Here is a 23,075-nt window from a genome sequence, read left to right as displayed (position 1 = left end):
ACATTATAAAACGTAAATATTACATACAATTGTGATACATAAAAATACAACAAAATATTTCTGTAGTAATTTTTAAATAATTTGGGAATGAAAGAGTTAACTGTGTATCATTCGAATAAAATTCTGCTGCTGTACGCAAGTGTGTATGATAGCGTTACGTTGCACGATCAAACACGAGACAGGAGCAAAAACACGATCGGTCGGATCTAACGGTGCCCCCGGACTTAATTACAACGTAGCATATGGACCCGGACCCCAAGTTCGTTCCCTTTCCTCCGAGTTATGAATATCGCATTAAGTCATGAGTGAGAGATAGCTCCGGGCAGGGGTGGGGCCCCTCTCCGATGGGAAACTACGAATTTAATAGAATAATAAATGGCCCGTCCACGGTTACATCGACCGCCGCCGGGACGATAGCGTGCACGAAAAGATTCTGCCGCGTGATAATTTCGATCTCTTTTTTTTCTCCCTCTGGAGAGCGACTTAATTTCCTCGATACTTTGAGCGGTTATCCGCGAGCCGCGAATGGACACGACGGGACGTAACCGTTTAAATTAGCGCTGTACAGGGTGATTCAAAAGGTCACTGTCAAATTTAAAAAGTGCACAGAAGAATCGAAATAGAACAATTTAGCTCAATTTTAGCTAGAAATATCTCGGAAACTAGGCCAACCGGTGCTAATATGTACAGGAAAAAGTTGTTCAAATGTATCATATCGAAAAATTATTGAAATCGGTGTTGAATGTATAATTCGGAATAGTTTCCCACGCTTTTGTAAACAAAAATAATAAATGTATTTATATGAAAAATTCCCCTCCCCCCCCCCCCCCCGTCGAAGAGAAAAATAATATTATGAAGTTTTCCTTAAGATGAATTTTGCCTTAAATGCCGTCAACTCGTAAACAATTCCAAACAATTTTTGGGCCAAGATACTTGCAGCATCTGACGTCCAGAAGATACTTTGGGTATGTTGAAAAAGTGCGCCAGAGATGCAATGTTTGCATTCTGGAGGTCGCCAATTCGAACATCTTTTATAAACTTAGTTTCTATGTTAATGCAACCCTTAACAAAACCTTAATAAGACCATAATAAAGCTAGTGAAAAAGTAGCAATTTACGATTATTCCATTGGTATTATCCGAGTTGGTATTAACGATTACTTCGGTGTGCATAGGTTCCTAATAAAAAGTTGTTTTATTCTCACCCCTTTATACGTTCTATTAGTTTGACCGTTTGAATCACCCTGTATATGTATCTTTTCGTAATAATGCTACGAGAAATATTGTAGGAAGTTGACTGCTCTCCGTAACTTTTATAACAGTGATTACGGTACTGGCCGCGGTGTATATATCTATACCCGGCCACAAAGTTCTCCTAGGAAATTTTAAACCGTGGATTATGGATTGTAATATCGTGGAAGACGTTCGGGGTAATATTGTTTCGCCCGGAGTTTGAGCGTACGAAATTTTTCCCAGGGGCTCGACCTCGAATATTTCCGGTTGCCGTAGCCGAGGTTTACACAATAAACAGAGCCCGCGCCCGTATATAACGCACCCGGGAGGGATGATAATCGAGCGAACGAGCGGAATTCGTTTATAATGTACCTTGGAATATATGATGAGACTATGTTTCTGTGGAAAATTGTTAATTACAAAAGCTAACGATTGCGATTTATTATAATAAATAACTGAAAGATACATTGAAAGGAATCATATTTCGATCATAAAATGATGTTATTTAGAATGATATAATTTATTGTATTAAAGGCGATTGAGAAGAGTTTCAAAATTGAGGTTTTTAAGGGAGATTGTTTACAATAATTATACATTTTTCTTATGTAGTACGATAAAACGTAAATTCATTATTTTCATTCTTCATGCGACATAATTGCGCGTATTTACTATTTGCGCTTTAATCTTAGGTTATACAGTAAAATTGTTTGAATTCTGAAGTTACATGGCTATATCTTGAAGAATTACGTCGAAAAAAAATTACCTTGTCTTTACATTTATCTTCAGCAACTGTTCAAGTTGAATTAATTGTAAGTTTACGGTACATTACATTAATATGAATGAATACTCAAATAATTCTTTCATCTCTACATTAATACAAATTTTCAATTCTTTTATTTTTTTAAGAATAATATACACAATAATGATAATAATAATTCATATACGAACATAATATTGAATAAGAGTATCAATTCAAGTATCGAGTAAAAACGTTTAAAACCTCCTCTAAACAATATACAAAACCGTAAAAAAAGTCTAAACCTAGAACAATCCATACAAACTCACATCATCACTCCCTAACAATTAACCACAAAAAACAAACGCTAAATCCTCTTCATCCATCGAATAGGCCGAACACTCCAAGGTTCGTAACACACATATCCATGCTCCTACACGCGGAATCACCGAACACAAGGGGGAGTGGGGGGTGGCCTCCTTAAAATATTCCCGAAAGCCTGAACGTGGTTCGATCCCGTTTCAGCCGGCTGCAATTTTCAACGCGGCGACTGCCGGACCTAACCCAGGGCGCATGTTAGCACAGTTTACAAAATAAACACTCGCGCGCGCTTTGCGCATCGAAAAGGGCCGGGGGTCTAGGTTGGGTGACGAGGCGAGACGACATCGGGGGGTAGAGACACACAACGTCCGTCCGTTGCGCACCGATAACACAATTAGCTTGTCTCGTCATGCGCGACCTCTGATAACGGATTCCCTCGTTCCTCCCTGTCCACTCGACACAACGTCTCTCCCAGTTCCACCGTCCCGCTCGTTCGGTCACCAGCCTGCCTTGGGTTTCGCGTACACACAGTGTCGTCATCAGAGTTGGGCAAAATGTAATTTAATTACAACATCTAAACTGCAATTACAATGTAATTGGAATGTAATTGCGGGACAATTACAATTACATTGTAATTTTTATCGTAAATTTAGTATAGTTAATTACAATGTAATTGTAATTGTAATTGTAATTTTAATTGTGATTGTCTTGCAATTACATTGTAATTGTGATTTAGATTTTGTAATTAGATTACATTACGCTCAACTCTGGTCGCCGTGTGACTCGTCACTCTCAGTCCCTCCTGTGTCCACTTCAGGCGTGCACCAAGGCAGGATCCGTTCGTGTCAGCCGAGTAAATCCAGACGAGAAGATCCCTTGGGAGTACACGGCGTTTCAGGGACGCGTGATAAGGGCTACTGGGAAGGGGTAAGGGGCAAGGGGGAGGGTACACAGAGCACAGCTTAACCCTCTCCGATGCGCCGGGGAAGCGACACCGGGAGGGGCGCATCCGACCCCAACGTTAATACCTTCCGGCAGGTTTTCTTCACTTGATTTATTCCGCAGGGGCTGGAATCGCGTGGCACCCGCACGTGCGTGCACACGCACGACCGTGCCGGTTGTCGCGCGCGGGCACGCGACAACTGTGTGGGTGCGCCTAGAGCGGTAGGGGGTGGGGGAAGGGGAGGAGGGGCCTCGATGCCCTGCGAGCGAGAGACACTTGTGAACCGGAGGCCACGGATGTGTCCAGAATTCGTGCCCTCGTAGCCACACGTACGATCGAGGGATGTTGCCCTCGTACATGCTCGTTGCCGCGTAGATTGCACAAGTGGCGGATTCGTGAAGGAAGCTAATTTTCTAGGGGAACTTTGGGAACGTGGTTTTGGTGGCTGAAGGGAAAATAATTTTTGAAGGATATTGCACACATCATTTACTAAGTTTATAAAATGTGTCTTAACATAAATTTAGTGGAAAATATAATAATTATAATATATAATATTATATAATATACATATAATGCAGGTTTTTATATTAGTTATGGTTTTGTCACATCAAGTGGCCCAATTTTCGTAGAACTGCCCATAAACAAAACCTCAAGTATCGGCTATTAACGTTTTACTGTTATTATAAAAATGACTCGTCAGTAATATGAGGTATTTAATATAGTGAGTAACAACGTATATTTATTTAATATAATGTAGTTTAATGTGTGATAGCTTTCACAATGTTAATTACACTACTAAGTAACAGTTTTTGTTTAATAAACGGAGAGTACATTTTAGCTGTAAAAATAAGTTTAATTCAATTCATTATCTCAGAAGTTAACTGAATATACACGGTTTATATCCGTGTTATGAAATGCATCCGTTAATATCATCTTCGAGAAATCGTGTTCCGTGGCGCGTTTGGCCTTTTAACCTATTTTTTACCAATATATCTATCTGACCCGGTCCCTAAAACCACGTCTGAACCGGTTTCGGCACGTCAGAACGTTTTAAAAAGGTTGCCAATTCTGGAACAGTAGTTTCCTAATATGTATACCTATCCAATCGAGTAAAATTAAATGCATGGTACAAAAGAAACGAAATGTAAAAAAATTCACAAAGAACCAGCTATTACAGAAGCTTTCAATTTAAATGTAATATCGCCTCACTGCCTTTTCATTCGACGGGAAATAAAAACACATTTAAAGGGATAAAACATTAAGTAAAAAATTGTTACAAGTATGAATACGAACGAACGTTCTTATTTTATTTTTTACATTATAGAGTTGTTGGATACAAATCCATGGATTGTGGAACGAATTTGTGAATATTTAAGCAGCAAAAGAAAATCTTTCTAATCGAAAAGAAAACACTTTTATCTGTGCTTGCACGAAAACAGTCGGATCTAACAGTTAATCGTAAAGGATGTACATACCCGGAATTTAAAGGTCAACACCAGTATCGTAACGTCAGGAACTCTAGAGAATTATACCTTCGATGTGATGTATCCGAGTGAAATAAATAAAATGGTCCCTTTGTGAATGTTAGTTAACAAAGACAGTATGTATATTTATATTTTTATACTAATTTTTTTTATCTGTTTTCGAACTATAGATCATACTTCTTTTAAAAGGATTCATTAAAGTAATTTTATCTTTGCATTATTTAGTAGGATTCAAGTTCAGTCTCGATATCAGCCACTGCTGTACTGATACGTTGGTCTTTGTTAAAAATATTGCCTGTTCTTTTTGCATAAATATTAGGTTTTAAATTATACTTTTTGTCAGAATTTCTATTAATATTAAATGTACCATTACAATGACAAGTAATATTGAATTTTTACAATTTTTAGTTGCATTTGTATAGATCTACTGTCTAATAAACCTGTAAAGTTACAACGTTCTATGATTATTTGTATGACAGACTAAATTGTTAAAAAATGTTTAAGTATTATTATCGTAAATCGAAGACAATGGGAACATAATTTCATGTCATTTATTATTCCATCTGAGCACACCTATTGCAGCTGCACACGAGTGGAAATCCTGATCACGCAGCGTATACAAAAATATCAGAAAGTATCTGCTTCTAAAACTATTTTAAGAAAGACTTACTCATTCAAAAATGAGGTAAAAGAGTGATCTTAAAAAAAATTCATTAGCTTTAAGAAATTGATGTACCGTTATCTGGAAATCACATTTGCTCGAGGAACATGCAGTATTATTTGAATAATCGCTTTAACCCCGAAGGCACACCCTTAGGGTCTATGTGACCTCGGTAGAAAGTAAGTTCTGTACACAACTTTAAAGCTACAAGTGCTTCCATGTATCTTGATCTAGACACATACACATTTTTATCGTACATACTTTATTTCATTTAAACATTCCTATAAACAGCAACAACCGAACATGATATTATTAAAACTATAATCTTGATGTATGTTTTATCAAGAAGTTTTAGTTATTATATTTTACTATTCATTTCTTTTTATCAAGAAGAAATTATTGTCCGCTAGATCCTGGGTATCGAATGAATCACAAAAAGAAACAATACATTTTTTCCACTATATCCGAAAATATGTACAAACTATTTCTTCTCGCAAAAAAATTACTTAATAAACCGCAATTACACAAAGTCTGAAATTTGTCTACGTACACCCCTGTTCATAAGTATTAGAACACATCAAATATTAAATGACTGCCCAGAGAAACCTATTAGATAAAGCAAATCATAATTTACAATCGCTTTTTCCAGAGAAAACCTTATCGAATAGACAAATCTCTAGTTTACAATAGTTACTCCAACGAAAAATTGGCAACGAAAGCGAATCATAAACGGGACGGCAGGCAGCATCGTGTCACGGTGTTTGCGATTGAAAAGAAGAGGCCACCGGGAAGGCGGGTTAGCCATAGGCGGAGGCGCATTGGAGCATAGGGGGTGGAAACGGTGCGGTAATAGCATAAATCCGTGGTGTTGTAGTCGGGGCTCTCCTCGATACCAGCGCAAGGAGGGGGAAGGGACAGGCCAGGGAGCAGCCGACTCTCGGAAGAAACGACAGTCGCCACTCGACGCCTGCAGTGGACAGAAGGCCAGCTGTGCGCAGACGCGGGACCGCCGCATTTTTCGAGAGAGTGCATCCGTGTGTTGTCCGTCGTTACTTCGCCGTGGAATCGAAACTGGTTTCGAACGGTTGGATCACGATCACCGGTGAAATGGTGTGAACCACAGGCGAGAAAAACCGTCGAACTGATCTTGCGGTCGTTGGCTGGACATTTAAAAAAAAAAAGAGTAATAAAACAGGAAAACACACGGTCTCGCGCGTCCTATACACACACGACAGCAAATCGCCGGGAGTAAAAAAACATCGAAAACGGAGAACTCGGAAGAAGGAACATGTCTAATCAGCGTTGAAGTTTTCTTCGTAAAGATTCGATATTTTAACGGTGTTTCGCGTAAAGTGAAAAGTGCTCGGTGAACGCGACTCACTGGAAGGGGGGGCGGGGGGGGGGAAAGAGGGTACCTCCGAACGTGGCACGAATGTCGAGAGAGAAAAAAAGGAGCTCGTGAAAGTGTCCGCCGCGCGGCAGAATAATCGTCGGTGTGACAGAGCGAGAGGGACTACACCGTCTCTGGGCGACGACGTCGACGATCTATCGATGGGGAACAGGTGCGACCCACGTTTTCGAACGCGACACCGAGTAGCAGCCCGCTGAGACGGCCCCGAAGATCGTGCGCGGTCAGGGTGAAAACGATGTGCCGGCGAACCAGGAGGCTGGGTATGACTGAGGAAACTGCCACCGAATAGAGAAGACAGTTGTGTGTGTGTGGGTGTCATTGTCGCCACGAGATTTCGGCCACGTGATACACACCAGGGACAAAAAGTTTTATTCTCGTGGGACAACCGTTTGACTTTAAGAAAGTAACACCTTGTGCTGTGACAGTGATCGTTTCTTATTGTTCGTCTGTATTTTGATATTTCGGTCACGTGTCAACACTAAGTGTTTTGTTGGTTTCGCCCGTTCGGAGCTCAGCTGATCGCGAGCGAAGCCAGAGGAGAATCGCTTGGAGAGGATCGCGTGCAGGGACAATTATCGACGCGAGGTGATCCAGCGTCCGTGGACGTACCGGAAGAGGGCAACGTGGACGCTGGACCAGCCAGGGAAAGGGAATAGTCGCGATAAATAAACAAACGCCGGTGGGAGCCTGTGTGCGCGGCACGAATTCGAATGGTAAGTCCGTTTGCTGTTGTTGTTGTTGTGTGTAATTCATACGGAGTCGAGGGAAATATTTTGCTTCGAATGAAACGGCGTTTGGGGGTTCTGTTTCGCGCGAGAGTGATAGATAGACATTTATATAGTGATTGATATTATTGTTTAAATTAACGTTCTTGGAATCGTCAGGGGTTCTTGTTTGGAGTGATATTTGAAGTAGCTGAACTTGCAGTCGGTATTTTATGGCGACGAAGTACTGATTGTGACATATTCTAGACTTCAATTGGCGTATAACCTTGATAAATTATACACATTGTTGAACGTGATATTTATATATTTTATGTTTCAGTTATGTTTTATAAAAGATTATTTTCTGTAGATATCTCAGGTTTCTGTCAAATAGGAGTAATTTCAAGTAATTATTTCGGATTTTTAGAATCACGTGAATGTTTTTAGGAGAATTGTAGTTATTATACAAGTAAATCGTAGACATTAGCCCTGGTGGATCAGGAACAAAATGGATTGTGTGAATATTTTTATCTTTCACATCAGACATATACTTTATACAATACTGACCATTCATTTTGAAACTGTATGTAAAACGTAAACATTAATTTGATTAAACCTAGTGTATGAAATTAAGGTCACCTTGAAGGGCAACATTTTTGCACATACGTTCATGGAGCATGTACAATATTTGTTTGTTTGGATACGAACGACGATAGTAAAACGATCGTGAAGAATAGTAAAGAAACGAAGTTGTACTGTTCTAACATACTCGAGTAGGTCGTTGATTTTGTTTCGTTAGTGTGTTTTAATTATAGACTGGAGTAGTTATCGTAGAGTTAATTTATTAGCGAAGTTCGCAGCCGGCGAGAGCCTCACGCTCTTCGGAAGACGTACAACGAAGGCTTGCCTTTCGGGAGGCCGATGCCTGATGTAAACACAGAATGCTCTTATAACCTTAATCTAAACGGAAAAGTTTGAAGTGGAATATTCAGGACAGCGTGCCGGTAGCTGATCAGTTGAATTAATCATGTTTTGATTTCGACCAAAGGATAACTCCATAAATTATTTATTAATACTTATTCTGCCCAGACAAAGACTTACGATATTTGTATAAACTGGTAGTAATAATATTTAAGATTCGAATAACAAAGATTACTTCGATTAAATTTTTAGTTCCAAAAATTCTTCGTTCTATCGCGATCACATAAATTATCATTTTCATTCTTGCACGAATTGATAACAGTTATTCTTTTAGTAGATACTTTATTATTCACTTACTTAGTATTTTAAAATCTATATTATATTTATTTACTGAATATTTAAGAAAATATGATATACATATAAGAAAGTTTCTTCTGTAGAGCACTCGGTTCTTTTGCCTGAAGTATATCGTAATTATAAGGAATCATTGTGAACAGAATTAAATCAAGATGCAGCATTAAAATCTAGCATTAATATCAGCAATTAAATCTAGCACGCAAAATTATGCCACTACAAATGTTTCTCAATCAGTTCACGTTAAACACATTGAAAACATTTTTCCACTTGTGCGAATACTTTTTTTACCAACTGTATAACTGTAATAAAAGTAAAAAAAGTTATCAGATAACAATGAATGAAAATGGCATTAGACGATTTCAAAAAGTTCAAATGTTCCCGCGAATCATTTGTACGTCATGTAATATACACAAAAATACAACAAAATATTTCTTCGCTAATTTCTAAATAATTCGGGAATGAAAGGGTTAAGTTAAAAAAATGTGATAGGGATGAAGGTTAAGTTTCGAAATCACGAGTGACAATCTCGAGAAACTTATTTTATATCGTCGCGTAAGCAAACTTTTACCGCCATTCTTATTCGTTGCTCGTTCGACGGTCGCGAAAGGGGTTGATCTGTTTTGTCGACGGCACTTCCGCGACTCTAACACGGTGGATTGGGGTTATTGTTACGGGCGATAAATCGATGGCCGCGGCGATTGAGACAGTTATGTCACATATACTTATGTGACCGTTCTCGATCGATTAATGCCGATTCTCCGGCGAGCACGGGACGCGCCTGTTTGTAAACAAATGACGCGTCGCGGTGGAAGCGGAGAGCCCCGGCTGTTGATACCCCGCGATTCTTTGCGTAATTATGCGCGTTTCGCGGCGGTGGTCGCTCATTCACACGAGAGATACATCACGTTCGTGCCAGCCGCGCGGAAGATAATGAAACGTTCCTCTCTGCACGCACGTTTCCACGGTTAACCCCTTTCATTCCCGAATTGTTTAAAAATTACCGGAGAAACATTTTGCTCTATTTTCATGTATATTACATGACATGTAGGCAAATGATTTACAAGAATATTTTAATATTTTGGAACCGTCTAATGCCGTTTTTCGTTCGTTACCATTTGACAAAATTTTTACTTTGCAGCGAGAGGGGTGCAAGTCCATTTTGGACAGCTTTTTAGTTATGACGCGTAATATTCGTGAAAGAATCTACATCGTTTGGTGCACGTTTGATTTAAATCTTACAATAAATGGGCGATTTCTTTCAAATTTTGCACCTGCATCCATTACTGTTTTGCAAGTTGGGTGCAGCTCCAGATTTGAAAAGTACATCGAAAATTGAAATGAAAATTTATCAACTCAATAACTACTGTTTGTTGTATGAAAGTATATCTTTCGATTAGTGTTCTGTTTTTTTAATTTTAAGTCGGAGCAATAAGTTTATAAACGGTTTTTTCTCATTTACTTGAAGTTATATTATACTCTTTGCAACATATTGAATGTAAACGGACAAATTGATTTAGAAATACATTAATTCAAACTTGTACGACAAGAGGCAATACGAGATACTGAAGGAATATTAGAAAACGTACGTCGATCTATGATCCATAGATGTGAATTTCATGAATAAAACATATGGACATATGGAATATCTGTAACAAAGGTGATAACAAATTTTTGCAGTTTTCTTTGAAGGGATTGATTTTAGGACCTGTGTTGATTAGACATTTTTTACTCGATTCGGTAAGTACTATAAGCTCCTAATCTTGGACCTTTTTTTTTCAACACCCTGTATATTATACAATGTTGATTTAGTATACACTCAATGCTCGTAGTTCCAGTGTTAACGAGTTGAACACCATTGGCCAGGGCCAAGGTTATAAATTGGGAAACGGTCGAAGACGTCGGTATCAAAGTTGAAAGATTAGAATCGGTCGGTTTAAATAAGTATTACGAAACGTTTAATGGGCTCCGTAACACGAAATCTATTCTATACCCTGAAACCTTCTAAATCGTTCCGAAACCTTTTCGCGATTAGACGCGATTTGGAGCGAGAACTGTTGCAAATGGAGTTAACGTATTCACGTTAACGCATTGAGAATGGATTAGGAAATGTGTGGCTCTTTTATTCATACTTTGATGACTCTCTAGAATTAAAGTGCAATTTCTTTTTAGATATTAGTGTGAAGACTGAACCATGCAATAGTTTTCAAAATGAATATCAGAGAATCTTTGGTAAATCTAGTGTTAAAAGATTGAAGTCAATAAAGATAACACATATTTTTGAATAAAGAGAGTGCTGTACCTAATTTGTTCAAATTGGGCGAAACAAATTTAAGTTAGATAATTCTGTGTATTTCTTTGACCTATTGTTGATGAACTGACAATTATGCTTTACGTGTTAAGTAAATGCAAATAGTTGTGTTAGATTACGTAATAGGGGATAAAAAATTATTTTTACACGGGTTCTTATGATACTTCATTGCATTCTTTAAACTCCTTAGATTTCCTTCATTACATTTAACAAAATTTTCTCACATTGAAAGCTCCATGCAAATGTGTACTTACCCCTAAAATAAATGTTCACCGAACAATGTAAGAATTCGTGATATACGATCGTACAGAATTCTCTCTGTTCTCTAATTGTATTTCAATTTTCGTTTCCCATCGCGACGAATTCACGGAGCAGTCGAAAGTAGAACAGTTTCCTCGGTCGTAGACAACCATATATTCTTAGACTATCACGAGGAATCACTTATCCGGCCTCCGTTATCGTTATCCCGTTTGTCCCGTGAATAATCTGTTTACAGCTTGAGAACCACTCGGACAATAAACTTGACTTGCGCCCCAGGTCGGTCCTCGGTCACTAATTATTTCGCGCGACGGCCCCCCGACGCCCTTTCGTTTTTTTTTCGGGCCAGCCCACGTGAACGTACCCAGCCCATCATCGACGGCCATAAAATACCGTTATAGGGTGGTGGGATCTTCCAACGGTGAAACAAAAAGAACCCAACGAATTGTGTTCCGAGGTTGGCGTAAACTGTGCGCGCTGGGAAACGAAATGAGAACCGCTGGGAGCGTACTCGTTGGCACTGTATGCTTTGAGGATGAGTCCTCGTCGAGAAAGATAGCGAACGAAGGGAACGACGATAAACGGACGGTGAGGGGGGTAGATAATACGGTAAAAAGTTAGGAACTTAATGTCTTTGACCATTAGAAGCTAGAGAGAGAGCGGAGTCTGAGGCAGATATACGTTGGATGTCGGATTAATGTCCAGCGGCAAGGGGAAATGTTTCCGCTTCCTTTCGCCGTTCGACCGCCATGACGCCTCCCCTTGGTCCTTTTAGGTCAACAAAGGGAGGGGGGGTATTTCCGGGAGGGGAGAGTGGGTAGTTTTGGGTGAATTAATATGTAGTAGTGATTAAATTGAAAGAGAAAGACGGTTTAAATCTGAAGAATTATCAGTAAGGTTTTACCATCGATGTTCTAGCATGATTTAATTTTATTATTTCGAAGGAATCTTTAAAAATATAATCGTTCTGAAATTAGTTATTTGGTCCATGCCTCCCTTATGGGGGGAGGTTTGGGTCAGATAGTGGGAATAAATGGGTTATTGAATTTTTGTATTGTTTTTACAGTTAATATAGATATATTTATTACCTACAAAGTGATAATACATGCAGATAAGAGAAATGAAAGGAAGAAAGGAAATAAACACACTGAAAGAATAACATAGTACAGTAATGTCTCGATGAGTGCGACGTACTCGGGTCCACTTCGGAGCATTCGTGGCAAGTCGGAAAAATTTGTTTTTTGCCCGAAGCCGAGCCTCTGCTTAGCTTCTGTTTACTATGTTTTGATTGGTTCCACAAGGAGACTCCGTTTCTCGTGTCGCATTCATCGAGGGATCACTATAAACATAAAATAAAGACTGTGATGGAATAATTTTAATTGGAATAACATAACATGCCCGAAGATATTAAAGATTGTTAATTACATTTTTAATATAAGAAATTAGTAGCAGAAGCATTTTCATTAACAAGAAAGAGGAGGTTTTTGAATCGACCTATACCTCCCACATCCGAACGTTCATAGTAATGCACCTCTGTTACTCGAACAACGTGTCTTAGGTTACAATTTGTAAGAACAATTTGTTGAAGGTCGTCCATTAAAATGTTTACCAACATGAGCTATCTTATATGAATTTATTGCAGCGATTTATTTCGGTTAGCAATTTGAATAAAACTTGCCGTAAAAATGCACTTATACTTATGCAAGACTAAATTCGCATTGTTGGCTTGCAATATAGCCTAGGTTATAAATTGACCTACATAGGTTAGTTAGCCTGGGATGTGTTGCAAGGCTTGCTGCTAATTTGCTGCCAATTTACTTTACCATTTTGTCAGTAGGTTTCGCCTGCAAAACTTAAGTCAAATGTGAAAACAGTTGGTTATGGTTTTTTAGACAAACTTTGTTATTATTTTATCAGGGACGAAACTTCTTGCTTAGGTTATGAATACTCCTACTAGTGCAACAATGAACAATTGACATGCGATTAAGGTATGCGTAACAAAGATGGAAATATACTAACTGACCCGAACCTACCCACTCTCCCCTACAGATTATTGGGTTTTATGAGCGACTCGATGAACCCAGATTCGCGACGAAATAAAAGCGTAATAACATTGTGTCGGTTAATCGGTTTTAGACCTGCTTCTGATGATATTGATATTGAAATGGCACGACGAAAACGTGATTGCGCATTTTAGCCCATTGATAGGACCCCCCCCCCCCCCCCTCCCTCCCTCACACACACACAGTGAGAAACATCAATTTCAACGGTTATTGAGGAAGAAAGTAATTACGTGTACACGGACCATGTTTAGGTCAGAGTTTATCGGGACGTTGTCGAGACAACAGTTTGCTTTTTTACCAAATCGCTTGTTTTTTTTTTTCGATCGATTGTGCAGGTAATTTGTATTCCCTGGTAACATGATCGATTGTTACAGTCAAGTTGTGAAAACATATCGCGTCGTTTGCTGCAATAATGACATAACTGAAAATTTGCAGTTTTTGAGTTATTAGTATAGAACAAACTGTTGTTTGTACTTTTTTATTGTTCGAATCATGTAAATAAACTTCTACAACTTATCACGTTATGACAGTCGCTTTAATATGATGTTCGTGTAAAACTAGACCGATCGAAACGTTCAAAATCGTTTTCCATAACATCGTGATTTTTTTAGTTGTGTCGTTATTGCAGCAACTGAGCTTCGGGATTTTCTGCGCTGTGAGTTGCGAAAGTGTCGTATGAAAACATTGTCTGTTTCTTTGTTTAATGCGAGTGCTGCTTTTAGTCTGTGTATTTTGTTAACGCGCAAAACGTGGGGAGTGTTTGAAAAAGATCTAAGTTTTATTCATCGCAGCTTTGGACGAGTAAATATAAACACAGTTATTCTTTGTTTAATAGTACACCTTCCCCAGCTTTTGAAATTTTTTAAAATATTCCGTATAAATATACAGCGCAGAAAAAAGAGAACAATAGCAAAAATAGGTGCTGTAAATTTTAAATGTTTATTTTATTTTAATAACAAGGGAACTTCGTTAATCTGAAAATTCGAATTTTTTCGAAACCTTGCAGATTTATAGGGAACGTTAATAAAGGTATCGGGCAATTTTTGTTTTTTACTACTTTTTGGTTCTTTAGGGTGAAGGCACTCCTTAAAAGTTAACGTGTGCTTTCCTATTTTACTGTATCTCTTCAAATGGATGGTAGATACACAAGAATTGTTGCAACACAAATTTAACAGGTTTTTATGATCTGTAGAACTGTACAATGAAATTGTTAAAAATCGCATTATTTGTTTTTATTCATTTATTTCAACAACAAATTTTTAACACTTTCATTGGATAGCTTTGTAAATCACAAAAAAGCCATTAAATTTTGATCCATCAATTTTTGTATCTGCTATAGTTTTCAAGATATGTATACACGGGAAAATAGAAAAACGCGCGTTGATATTTAAGGGGTGTTTTCACTGCAAAGACCTAAAAAGTGGCAAAGGACAGAAATCACCTGATACTTCTATCGAGGTCCTTTAAAAAAAGTTTTTAAAAAAGTTCAGAATTTTGACATTGGCAAATAGTGTGGATTCACCAGTAAATGAACATTATATGTTTATAAAAACGAGTAAATTGAGTTATTAAAGCAAGCAAATGATAAAATATCGATTTTTCTCAATTCCTTGCTTCAGTCTTAAACAATCTTCGCCCCATTAATTAGAAATCTTCTTTTGCTGGTTAATGTTTTTTAACATTTTTCTTTAATTTAATTAATTACATTTTTCCAGTCTCCCAAATTGGAATCTAATTATTAAAAAATTTAATTTTTAACTGCGAAATATGTACTAATATTATTATCATTTAAGATTCGATTTTAATAGTTACGAAATCTCTCAAATGTTCGTCCATTCATGCGTTTACCCTATCGTGTTCGATAAGTTTCTTTCCGATATCTTCCGTGTGGTGTTCGAATTTCAATCGTCCGAACGATTAAAAGTGTGTCCCGTCGGACAGGTTCGGTTCTCGGGGTCACAGATACCAGGTTAGTGGAGGTCAGGATCCGTGTTCAGGTCGCGTCGAGGCCATAGAAAAGCTGAATCGGGATCAAAGTAGATTGCGATCATCCGTCGCGGAGCACGTCTGGCGCGGCTGGTACACTTCGATTCGTTCTTCCCCGCGTTAACACACGCGTACGAGAGGAGAGCCGGTGCTGCAGCTCTCCCAGCGGCGACCACGCAGGTGCAGATCTTATGACAATATTATGAGCGCACGATCCGAGCCGCTTGTCGATCCTGTTTTGTAACTCCGTCGGCGGTGTTCTCGGCCCCTCCAGTTTATACATACACGCGATTCTGCTTCCCGATGACGCGTGTTCACGCGACACAAAACGAACGTTTCTGCTCCTACCACGGCTAATGACAGACCGACAGGCGGAAAACAATGTAAAAGAAAAAACGGGTTAATGGTTTTATACGTTTAAATTTTATGTGTCGAACGTTATGCACATTTTTTTTTTTTTATTACGGAGAAACAGTTATTCGTACCGTTCGAAGCTACACTATTCGAAAGTCTTGGAACGTCGGTTTTTATGATATGTTTGCTCTAAATGTCGGCGAAAATGAGGTGATTGTGATTAGATTGTATATTTTAAACAACGACGATTCAACAGGATTTCTAATCGATTTTTATCATTTCGATGCCTTTATTGTGAGAAATATATTTCTGCGAGTCTCTGTTTTATGAAATTATTTAGGAAACTTTGAATTTACGTAATGATTCATTACTAAGAGTAAAAAGTAATTTTTGTTGTTTTTCATCGATGTATCTGGTGTAGCTCTTGATTACAATATCCATTGTTTATGGACATTATTAGGATCATTTTTTTTTAAATCCTCTGTTTATATTTCTTAACTATTGTTAGAGAATGCTCCATAGTTGAAGTACTGACTTGGGACAATCTGTTCAAATCTTAGTACATTGCGTGGGATAATTACAAAACCACCCTAAATTTTCAATTCTTATGTATTATGGTTAAAATAAAAAGGAGCCACTCTTTTCTAGGGAATATAATCTACTCATTCTTAAAGAAACATTATTTCTCAATACGATTTCAGACATGGCATACAGTAAATTCTTGATTAGTGTCCGAAGGTTCGTCGGCACTGACAAGGAGAGGTTCCCCCAGGTGTAACGTTGACTTTTTAATGAGGTTTAGCACAATGATAAAGCTTGGTATTCGTTATGAAATATTTACTACTACATTAGTTTATGAAATATTTAATGTTCAGTGTTGAGAAGCCTACAAACACACATCGAGGATTTACTGTACTTGGTTCGTTTTCATATTAACCACAATACGTTAGAAGTGAAAATTTTAGGGTGGCTTTTATACTTATGCCACGGAATATAGGATTATTGTTACAAAATAATTGTTGTCCAAAAGTATACTCATTTAAGAGGAAGTATTATTTCATTATAAAACTAAAAATTTCCACGTTTAATCAATGGTAAATGGGAAAGTACTTTATCTACCTTCCGAAACTCTTTATCCAAATAATGAATTTGCTTATCTCCACTGTAACGATAGACGATCATGCATTTGTGTAATTATGTGTGTTGCAAAAAGCACACTATGTACATTTGCACCCTATACATATGTATGCAGACATAACGCGAGGATAAACGTATGTACAGATGGTGCAACACTTTCTAACGTGACCCGATCGGAATATCGGATTGAACGTCGATCTCGGATCGCGACAGGGACGATCACGCGAAACCAAACAGATTCATCTCACGTGTTTTTTTTTTTGCGGTTTAACGATGAAAGTGCACGCAAGTTTGTACACGTACACCGGGCACCGGCCGTGACACTCTTTTTTACGAAGCTGTCCGTGCTTCGCCGAAAGAAACTCTCGTCGGGAATGTGAGAAAAATTTCGATGAACCGACACACGGCCAAGCTTTTCGACCACGAGTGAAAGGGACACCAATTAAAACCACGATTCTGCAACTACCCGCCTTGCTCCATGTTTCGGTGGGTTAATTAAGTAATTTTTTTACGAGTCGATGATCGGATCACTCGAGTTTCCCGGTAATTAAATGCTCGAATAAATTTTGTGGAAAGTTTATAATTACCGAGGTTAGTTTTGGGCACTGCATGCAACGAGGGACTTAAATCGGTATCATTTTGATACCGGTATTATGCCATCAAAGCTATACCGAAATTGATATATTACCGAAAGCCGAAATAAGTACCGGTATTTTTTCGGTTTCTATAAGGGTAAGGCTTATATAGGGTTATATAGGGCGAAGGTACAACTGAAAATACAGGTGTAATATCGATATTTTACGTTTCGGTAGAAGTCCCTGCATGTAGCACAACTTCAATGAAAAATGGCTTCATTGGATGCACATTCAAAATGTTTTATTTCTACCAGAAGGAACGTGATATTTTATGTTTCTTAATCGAAGATTTCGGGATTTCACGACCCGACGTCGTACAGTTACCTGTTAGAGGAGGTGGTCCAAATACAGGCTAGGGTCTAAATATAGGCTAGTTAAAAGTATAGGTCATATACTACAGGGCAGTGATTTTCAATCGGTGTATTGTGAGAAGATCTTAGGTTTCCCGTGAAAATATTTGAAGGTCATTAATTAAGTTATCTTCGTGAAAAGTCCAAAGCACAATAAATGTACATATAAAAATTAAAACCTCTTTAAATTGATTGTACGAGGATATCATTGTTGGAAGATTAACAATGGATTCAGGTGTGCTATGAGATAAAAGAGGTTGAGAAACACTGCTATAGGGTGATGTTAGATGTTTCACATTAGCGGGAACAGTGTGAAACTACGAATCAAGAAGAAAAGAGGCTCACGTTAACTCCGTATCATGTAGCAAATATGTTTTAGATACATTGAAGTGTTACATCTTAAATATCTTCAATAGGATTGGCAATAAGTCCTAAAAAAAAAGTGCTAGTCCATATTTAGACCACCTCGTCTCCTAGACTGTGGACTTTATTCATTTATAGCATATCAAGCTGTCCGACATACATACATACATTCAAATGTGAAACGTCAATCAGGTATAATAAAGATTTTATATTATTCGTAGAAATGAACATTTTGGGGTAATTGAAATCGGTCACCTGGAGAGAAATTTCATCAGTCAAACTGGAGGATGTCATTCCTAGTGTTCTAGATTCATTTGAAGAAAGAATTGCTTCTATACCGGGTGAGTCACCTAAAAATGACCAGTTGAATATCTCTGCTGGTACAGGCGATAGAAAAAAATATGTCAGACCAAACTTGCATAGTATCGAAGAACACATAATTTGATATAAATAGTTTTTTGATAGGTGGACGTAGGGGTTATATGAAGGTCATTGTTAGGTTTTTTAAAACGGAAAGACATGTTGTTTTACGTACCATCTAGAAGAGCGTTTTAAAACACGTACAATGAGTTTAATACCTATTTATGAAGTTATACAAAAAACATTTTTCCGTCTAAAATAACCAAAATGACCTACATATGACCTCTACACGTCCATCTATCAAAAAACTATTCTCATCAAATTATGTTCTCCTCGATACCGTCCAAATTTGGTTCGACACATTTTTTTTCTATCACCCGTAACTGCCGAGATATTCAGGTCGCCTATTTCATGTGCCTCACCCTTCCAGTTTGATGAAATGAATTTTAAAAAAAAGAAAGATTCGTATATACCTTCTTACATTCAAAAGTTGTTAAAATTTCAAGTTTGAAATACCTTTTAGTACACCCTATACATACACTTGAAATATAAATTCAGGTACTGTCATACGAGAAAAAGACATCAAATATGGATTCAGCGTATATCCAAAGATATCAGGATTTGCAACACACAAGGTATCTCTGCACCATAGATCTTCGTTCGAATAAGTCCCCGCAGAGACGTATCTCCCTCGGTCGGTTTTTACCAATCGGTGTCTCCACTCGCCCCCTATAAGTATTCAATACATTCGTAATACCAGATATCGCCCCCCTCCCCACCCACCCTTGAAATCCATATATCTATCGGTGGCCACAAAATCCAGGGCTGAATTTAAATTCGTGTTCAGATTTATTCCCGGGTACGAAAAGGCCGCAGCTGCGCTTAGACCATGAGAGGATTGGAGCTCGTAGGTGCGCGCGATATACATATAAACGAAAAAGAGGGGGATGGAAGGGGTGGTTGAGGGGTCGATAATTGTGACAGAAATTCAATCCTTTGGATGCTGAACCTAATGCCCTGCACTGACCGCCAATTCAATCAAGTGCCGACCAATCCTGGCCCCCGATATTCAGGGATTTTCGCCTCGGATCCCGTTCCGCGGGATTTCGCCCCATGGTCCAATGGGGCCGAATAAAATGCCCATGGTGAACGTGTATTCCGTTGGAGCGAAAATAGGTATTAACTATTCAAATGCGCGAGACCATGATGAACCGAACTTGTTGTGGCTCAGCTGTAAGCCGTTTGTCAATTTTGATCGCGCGCGAGAGGCAGATTTCCCTGAGAATATGGCAGCTAAACTGATTCGACGGAGGAGATGCATTAATGGAAATCTGGGAAATGATCATTTGGTCGGGAGAATTGAAGGGACTCTGTATTTGGTGTAGCAATAAATGATTCACTATATTTAGTTAAATTCGACACTCTTTTTCTTTTTACCATAAAGTTAGGGTCCTAGGGTATATGTCCCAATTACTGCCACCTTAAGATTGTAGCGTAACTTCATTTAATCATCTTACGTGTTACTTAACCTAAACATCGTCTCACTTTGGAACATAATATTATTTAACATCTTATTTGAAATCTGTGAACAATTCCTATAATTGTCACTTCAAGAATTAAAGTAATTCTTATATACTTTCATATTTTGTTTAATAGTCAAATAATGTCGTAGCAATTTCGTCAGTACTCCCTAGTTAGGGTATGTGTCCGAATTATGGAGCCTCTGTATTAAAATCTGTGAGCAATCCCAGTGTTCCTATAACTGTCACTTCAAGAATTAAAGTAATTCTTATATACTTTAATTTTTTTTTAATAGTCAAATAATGTCGTAGTAATTTCGTCAGTACTTCCTACTTAGGGTATGTGTCCGAATTATGGAGACTCTGTATTAAAATCTGTGAGTAATCCCAGTGTCCCTGTAACTGTCACTTCAAGAATTAAAATAATTCTTATATACTTTAACTATTTTTTTGAATAGTAAAATTACGGTTCTTTCTCCAGCCTAAGTAAGTTCAGTCTATATCTACTTCCTACTTAAGGTATGTGTTCCAATTACGGATCCTGTCCTAATTAAGGAGCCTCCGTATTAAAATCATGAACTTTACCACGGGAGCTCAGCTGGAAGATCCACGCTCTGATTGGTCGGGTTTTTTCGTTAACATCTCATTAACAAAGCCGTGGAGAACTTTTTCATTAAGAAAAAAGTTGTTTCAAATCGCCCCAGGAATCAGCCCTTTCAAGAACTTACACCTCTCTTGGGATAACCTGTATATCGTCCGTATTCTATGAAGCTGCCTTTACAAGTACGATCACGAATTTCCCGTCAAACGAAATTTCTCGATTTTCCTTTGTTTCGGCACCCGCGGTGCGAGGGCACGACCCGGGTGGGACCAAGTTGTCGCGTAACCCGACCCGTGACAAATTAACAACACGTGTCTTGCATTCTCATCGACGCGGCGCTCTGTAAAGACGACGAAGAGCTCTCTGCTACGGGTCTTGTGTTACGAGCGTGTGAAGTCAGTCGAATCGTCCCCGGAAATTCCATTACAAACGGGTCTCCCCCTGAGTTTCTCGCGAAAACACGGAAAAGGCGTCGCAAGCGACGCGTCTGATGACGCTCGCCATTTGTCTGCTGCAAGCGTTAAAACACCTTTCAACTTTAGTGGCTCGAAAGACAAGGTGATATTTAGGACTTTTTTTAAAGAAAGGTATGGTAAAAAAACTTCCTTCTTTTATTTATTATACATTCAAGTAAGTAAAAACAATTCTGTTTCAATATTCGTGCGGTGTGGCGAATTTCAAGTGGCGCTAATCGTGTTGATTCAAAGTTGCATTGTACAGTGATTCCCTCGATGAATGCGACACGAGCAACGGCGTTATTCCCACTATTGTGTAGGGTTCTCCTCTGGAATCAATCAAAACAAAGTAAACAGAAGCTAAGCAGTGACTCAGCCTCGGGCAAAAATAAAGTTTACGAAGGGCTGCAAACCAATTGAAGTATTTTGTTTAAAAAATTATTTTTTAACCAAATCCCGAAATTCACGCGAGCGAAGCCGCGGGAAAGAAGCTAGTATGTTATAAATAGATTACGAATTTTGATGCAAAATGACATTTTTTAAAGTAATTTTTTAAGACAACAGCAAATATAGGAATTTCTTTCTTCTCTGAAATATTTTATTGTGTTCAGAATAAAATAGAAAACACATTGCCTCGGATGAAAGTTTTTTCTCTATTGTATTACACAAAGCCGTATTGGCTATAAATGCATAAAATTCATAAAGTTCAATTTGCTTTTATTCCCTTGTACTTCTTAATTATGAAAAATTCAAAATCCCAATTCCCACTAGTGTGGCGTTTACATGTGCTGAGGTGGTGGTTTCGAAGGGTTAATATCTCGAAGTTTTACATTTCAATGCGATCCGTCTTAGAGTTATTGCGAGAGTTCTTACTTTCTACGCGATTACCGCGCATTCATTTGTCGACGGTGCGCCGACTTCAATCGGCCACCCCGCGTAATGCATTTCGTAACGCCTGCATCTGTGCACGGTACAACGGCTACACGGAAGCTTTCCTCGGCTAGTTTTACGCTAACAATTAACACGGCCGCGATAATTTCTTCATCGTGGGAGTGATTACGCGGGTTACGGTTGTACTCTTGTAACACCGGTATTACCGGTGAACCACGGTTCAGTTCAGGTGCAGACGATCCTGTGAGTCACGTAACGCCGAGGGATCTCGTGTTTAACGGACAGAACGAATAGTACGGTAAAAAACGGTGCTTTTTTTTCTTTCTTTAAATTCGTCGAAGCAGCGCTTTCTGCAAGACAATATTACCTAACTGGTTCTTAAAATGTATAACAGACATGGTTTTTAGAGTATAGTAGAATAATTTGTAGAATTAAGACACAAATATCTTAATCACAAACAAGTATTACACGTTTAATTATACAGCAGTTTCACTGTTTAACATAATTTACATTAAACTGTTATAATCTAGGCCCTTTTACATGCAGTAAATCCTTGATAAGTGTTGGAAGGTTCAATGGTACTGACAAGGAGAGGTCCCCAATGATAGAGCTTGGAATTCTGAAGCCAATGATATTTATTTCGGCCGTACATGGCCATTCATTAAATATTTAATATTCAGTGCCGAGGAGCATTCAAACATTCATCGAAGATTTACTGTAGTCGTTTATCTATTCAAGTCGAGCACACGCAAAATTTCTGTTTATCGCATTCGAAACGATATTTCGCATGTGTATAAATAATTCATTCAGCCAGAAAGATGGGAATACAAAAGACAAGCAACGTAACCGTGGCAGATTCTTCTCGCGAAACGATTTCACGTTCAAGGGCCCAACGCTCTCTCGGGGCCACGGTTGTGCAAATCGACCGCTGTAGCCGTGTCACGTGTGGGCGTCTCGATTTTTAGCAGTAAATTTGGCACGAGCGATCGCTTGTGACCTCATTTGAGAGCCCATCTCACCGTTCG

The 23,075-nt window shown here is 38.5% G+C and overlaps 1 protein-coding gene across 1 annotated transcript in view; it reads left to right on the top strand.

The window, feature by feature from the left end:
• Positions 1–6,840: 6,840 nt before the first annotated feature.
• Positions 6,841–23,075, top strand: part of LOC107191891 — a 79,120-nt gene continuing 62,885 nt past the window's right edge. The window contains exon 1 of the mRNA XM_015581033.1: positions 6,841–7,500. The gene's annotated coding sequence lies outside the window, so the exon portion shown is untranslated. The remainder of the gene's footprint in view (positions 7,501–23,075) is intronic.

The sequence above is a fragment of the Dufourea novaeangliae genome, unplaced genomic scaffold (genome assembly GCF_001272555.1).
Source record: "Dufourea novaeangliae isolate 0120121106 unplaced genomic scaffold, ASM127255v1 scaffold248, whole genome shotgun sequence".
Taxonomy (NCBI): Eukaryota; Metazoa; Arthropoda; class Insecta; order Hymenoptera; family Halictidae; genus Dufourea; species Dufourea novaeangliae.
The sequence above is the reverse complement of the archived record's forward strand: the minus strand, read 5'-3'. Positions and strand labels throughout refer to the sequence as shown.